The following is a 5,454-nucleotide window of genomic DNA, read 5'->3' as shown; positions in this document are numbered from 1 at the left end:
GAGGTGGTTGCGGGGCGCCTCCTGGTAGCAGACGTCAAATACCGGGGCACTCCGCTCCGGCTGATCAACATGTACGCCTCCCCCGTGCGGAGCGAGCGGCTGGCCGTCTTCGAGCAGCTCCCACAGCTGCTGGTGACGACCCAGCCGGTCGTTCTGGCCGGAGACTTCAATTGCACCATTGATGCGGCTGGAGGACCCGGCAGTGCCGACGGCAGGCTAGACAGTACCTCTAGACTCCTGAGGGAAACGGTGAAGACAGCCAAGCTGCGCGACGCCTTTGGCACCCCCACAGGTGGAGCACAGCCGCAAGCCACCTGGACACGATCGGACGGCTCAGCCCGCTCCCGGATCGACTTCCTCTTCCTGTCTGAGTCCCTCACGGTCAGGTCCACCGACGTCACGCCGGTGTTCTTCTCTGACCACTGCCTTCTGAGAGCCACCTGTCACTTACGGGAGGACCAGAAGGCAGGCAGGGGAACGTGGAAGCTGAACGTAAAGCTGCTGACCCCAGAGAACATCGAGGAACTAGAGAGGGAGTACACAGGTTGGAGAACCTTGAAAGCCTTCTTTGATTCCCCGGTTCACTGGTGGGAAGCCACCAAGGAGAACATTAAGAGGTTCTTCATCCGCAAGGGTATTCAGAAGGCAAGGCAGGAGCAGAGGGAACTGCGTAAACTCCAGACAGAGTTGCAGCAACTTCTCCTTCTGCAGTCGAAGGGGGTGGATGTCAGGGAGGAACTGCGAGAGGTGAAGGGCCGGCAAGCCCAGCACCTCGCCGCTGAATCCTCCAAGATCATCTTCCGATCAAGGGTCCAAACCGTGGAGCAGGACGAGACGTGCTCACGCTTCTTCTTCCAAAAGGTGCACAGGGGGAGCTCTGTGATCCACAACCTTAAGGAAGAGGACGGCTCAGTCGCGTCCTCGCAGACCGACATACTGAGGATCTGCAAGTCCTTCTATGCCGGTCTGTACGAGGAAAAGGCCACAGAATCCACAGCCTCCCGCAACTTCCTGTCGTCTATCACGCAGGTCTTAGACGACGGCAAGCGGGAGAGTCTGGATCAGCCACTGACCCTGGACGAGCTGACAGGCTCCATCCGTTCCTTCGGGTCGGGTAAGACTCCCGGAAGCGACGGCTTACCGGCCGAGTTGTACTCGGCTCTGTGGAACTGGATGGGCCCAGACCTGCTGGAAGTGTACAACGCTATGCTTCTGGCCGGCAGTATGTCTGAGTCCATGAGGAAGGGCATCATCACCCTCATCTACAAGCAGAAGGGGGAAAGGGAGGACATTAGGAATTGGAGACCCATCTCTCTCCTGAATGTGGACTACAAGATCCTGTCCAAGGCTATCGCCAACAGGGTCAAGTCTGCTCTGGGACAGGTGATCCACCCGGACCAAACCTGTGCTGTACCGGGCAGGAAGATCTCAGACAGCCTCGCGCTGCTGAGGGACACCATCGCCTACGTGCAGGACAGGGGGGTGGACGCCTGCCTGGTCAGCTTGGACCAGGAGAAAGCCTTCGACAGGATATCGCACACGTACATGGCGGACGTGCTCTCCAAAATGGGATTTGGGGAGGGAATCCGGAATTGGATCAGACTGCTCTACACAGACATCCGTAGTGCAGTCCAGGTCAACGGGTGGGAAACAGACAGCTTCCCCATCAGGTCTGGAGTCAGGCAGGGCTGCCCCCTCTCCCCTGTCTTGTTTGTCTGTTGCATAGAACCCTTTGTGGAAGCCATCAGGAGGGATGAGGGCATAAGAGGGGTGACGCTGCCAGGCAGTGGAGGGACCCAAGTGAAAACCTCCCTGTACATGGACGACGTCACCGTCTTCTGCTCTGACCCGAGGTCAGTTCGCAGGTTGATTGGCACCTGCGAACAGTTCGAGCTAGCGTCGGGGGCCAGGGTCAACCGCACGAAGAGCGAAGCCATGCTCTTTGGCAACTGGCCCGACCGATCCAGCGTCCCCTTCACCATCAGGTCCGACCACGTGAAGGTGTTGGGGATCTGGTTCGGAGGGGCTGAGGCATGCAACAAGAACTGGCAGGAGCGGACTGCCAAGGTGAAACAGAAGCTGGGACTGTGGGGAGGGCGCTCCCTGTCGATAACGGGCAAGAACCTGGTCATCAGGTGTGAGGTGCTCTCAGGGCTGCTGTACTTGGCGCAGGTCTGGCCCGTCCCCCGCTCCTACAGCTCGGAAATCACCCGAGCTGTCTTCAGATTCGTCTGGGGATCCAAGATGGAGCGGGTGAGACGGACCGCCATGCACAAGTCCCTGGACAACGGGGGCAAGAACGTCCCCAATGTCGCCCTCACCCTGATGGCCAGCTTCGTATGTGGCTGCATCAGGTTGTGTGTAGAGCCCAGGTATGTGGGCACCAAGTACCACTATGTGCCCAGGTTCTACTTGTCGCCCTGGCTGCGAAGGATGGGTCTGGCCCCACTCCCGCGCAACGCCCCAGTCAGCTGGTCGTTGCCGGCATACCTATCCCACGTAGCAAAGTTCTTCCAGGAGAACGCCTTTGACCACAAGGCCATCAGGCAGTGGTCGGCACGAAGTGTCCTGCAGGCACTGCAGGAGAAGGACGTGATGGACACAGTGGGGTGGTTCCCTGAGCAGACTGTCCAGTTCATCTGGCAAAATGCCTCATCGCCAGATCTCACCAACAGGCACCAAGACCTCGCCTGGCTGGCGGTGAGAGGGGCCCTCCCAGTCAGAGCCCTCCTGTACGCCCGGAACGTCGTCTCCGCACCCCACTGCCCACGGGAGGACTGCAGTGAGGAGGAGTCTGTGACCCACCTCTTTGCACACTGCCAGTTCGCAAAGAGGGTGTGGAGGAGGATGGACGGGCTAGTGTCACGTTTCATCCCCAGCAGCTGCGTGACAGAGGACTCTCTGATCTACGGGCTGTTCCCGGGGACGCACACGGAGACCAACATCCGGTGCTGCTGGCAGATCATCAACTCGGTGAAAGACGCTCTTTGGTCAGCCCGAAACTTGATCATCTACCAGCACATGGAGATGTCCGTGGGAGAATGCTGCCGACTGGCACACTCTCGGCTGCAGGAGTACGTGCTGAGGGACGCACTGAAACTCGGTGCAGCCACCGCAAGGGCCCGGTGGGGAAGGACCACAGTATAGGTTTCTCCACCCGTGGGAGTGGGAGGGGTCGGTGGGCGAGGAGTATACCCCTCAACAATGAGATGCTAAGCTGAACTACTGGAGTGCCACGTGGGTGGCTATAAACACGGGTATTTCACTGAGTATAATGGAAACGTATGTAAAGGATGAAAAGTTATTGAATGGTTTATTGTATATATTTATTTTTGAATAAAGTATATTTTGAAATAAAAAAAAAAAAAAAAAAAAAATCTGTTCTTATCAGTTTAATATCTGATACGTCCCTTATCTGGGGACCATATATTAAATTGATTTTTGGAACAGGGAGATGGAATAGGGGCTTGCTCCGTCCACTCCGCGCATCGACCCGGTATTGCAGTGCCTCCGGGAACGGTGCACCTCCCCTCGGGGAAACTAACAACAAATGAAAAATAGAATCCGGTTGTCTCCATGCTTCCTGTTTCTGCCCCGTACTTTTCGCAGGCTACATTTGTTTTTAATGAGGGGACACAAGCAGCTCAAAGGCAACCATGGGAAAATGGCAACAGAAACAGCACGCACACAATTTACAGCAGTCGTGGATAAAGTCAGGTCGGCAGTAAAACACACGCAGACGATTAATAACGAACGTGGGAATAAAGTACACACACACACACATCCAAGGGAAAAGTCAATACGATGCCCGAGCCCCTTCACTGTACAGGCACGGCTCAATGCTATCAGGGACAATCACCAACCCTATTCAATGCACAGCTTACCAACAATTTCCTCCAGCGCTGTTCCACGGTTCTCAGCCTGGAATGAAGCAGAGTGGTCCCTCGGAAAAGGCAAAGAGAGCGTCCAGCCCTTTTCATGCAGGAAGGCTGAAGTGCCCGGCCCAGGTAATGCACAGGAACGCTAACGGCTCGGTGCCGGCAGGGTTAAGCTGATTACAAGGCCGGTGGTTAGGTGTGCAGTGATGGGCGAGGAGGGGTCAATCCTTGATTGGCAGGGGGCGTGTCTTCTGACCAGGCGTGGGCAGTGCTGTCACGTGACAGTCAGCACAGTCCACCCCTCGGCAGCCTCGCCACTCGCCAGGCGTTCCCGCAGTGAAAAGGAAAGGAATACATCTTACTCTATTTATAAGGTGAACGCTATATCTGACTATACAGAACTAAAGAAAGACAGACGTGCTCTTAAAAATTTGGCAGACAACATAATATACACACAGCGATGATAAATAACGAGAATGAGTGCAATCGCCCAGTTGCCCACCACCCCACCGCCACAAAGCTCCTTCCACAGGGTGCAGAGGTCAGGGTTGGGGATCCATGTCCATGTACAGCTGCCTGCGCGTAAAACGGGGAGGGCTTGTCTCCAGCCCTTGCCTCTGCCCCCACTGCATCTATTCAAGGAGGGTGATACCATCCCGCACGGTCCTCCCGTTAGCTGGTGTCATGAGGGGCAGGATCACTGACTATATCGGGGTGCGCGGTGGTGACCAGGTATCCTGCGACGGTACCGGTCACCCGGGTGTTTTATAAAAAATTACGGTCGCAGGCTCCCTGGTAGATGCCGTTGACCAGCGCCCACTCTCTAACAACCCGGGTGCCCTGACTGACCGTACCCCATTGCGGGCGCCGGTGTAGATCCCACTCCAGGAGGGTGGGGTATCGGACCCTCACAGCGGTCACCACCCGATCCCACAGGGTAGAGCCTACCCGGATCTTCGGCTGCGGCGCCCGTGGGGCGTTGTGGATCAGACAGGCTCCCCGGGGCGCTCGCCTCTTGATCAGAGAGGCTCATGTTGGGGCCCCCCTCATCCCACAGCCGGAGCAGCCCCGCGGCCAGGTGCTCGCAACGTGGGTCCAACTGCTCGGACCAGTCCACCGGTTTACCGTGGTCCGCCAGGCCTCAAATCCCTCTCTCGTCGGTCCAGCCGGGAATCCTACGCTCGGTGCCTGTACTGGCCATTTTGCCCCTGTTCAAGAACACTTTCCCCACGCAGCGCCAGTGAGGAAACAGATTCTGCAGGTCTCAAAGTCAAGGGCTCTGGGCTCACAGTCTGGGTAGTGAAGGATTTTATTTACAGAAGGCAAACGGGGGAAAATGGCAACGGAAGCAACACGCGCACAACTTACAGTAGTCGGATCAGCAATAAATCACATTAAATCGCGTGGGGACAAAGTATACAACCACCCTTGACTTTGTGCAGGCGCGGCTCTTCTGCTTAGGGACAATATCCACACTCCCAACCCTATTCAAAGCACAACTCACGGACAGCAGGGTGGTCCCTCGGAGGCAGCACAAAAGAGAGAGGGTCATGCACACGTGGGCTGCTTTATAGGT

At 56.6% G+C, this 5,454-nt stretch overlaps 1 pseudogene; it reads left to right on the top strand.

Moving 5' to 3' along the window:
* The first annotated feature begins 3,322 nt into the window (after window positions 1-3,322).
* On the top strand, window positions 3,323-3,530 carry LOC140208869 (U2 spliceosomal RNA; annotated as a pseudogene).
* Window positions 3,531-5,454: the final 1,924 nt, after the last annotated feature.

The sequence above is a fragment of the Mobula birostris genome, chromosome 13 (genome assembly GCF_030028105.1).
Source record: "Mobula birostris isolate sMobBir1 chromosome 13, sMobBir1.hap1, whole genome shotgun sequence".
NCBI lineage: Eukaryota > Metazoa > Chordata > Chondrichthyes > Myliobatiformes > Myliobatidae > Mobula > Mobula birostris.
The sequence above is the reverse complement of the archived record's forward strand: the minus strand, read 5'-3'. Positions and strand labels throughout refer to the sequence as shown.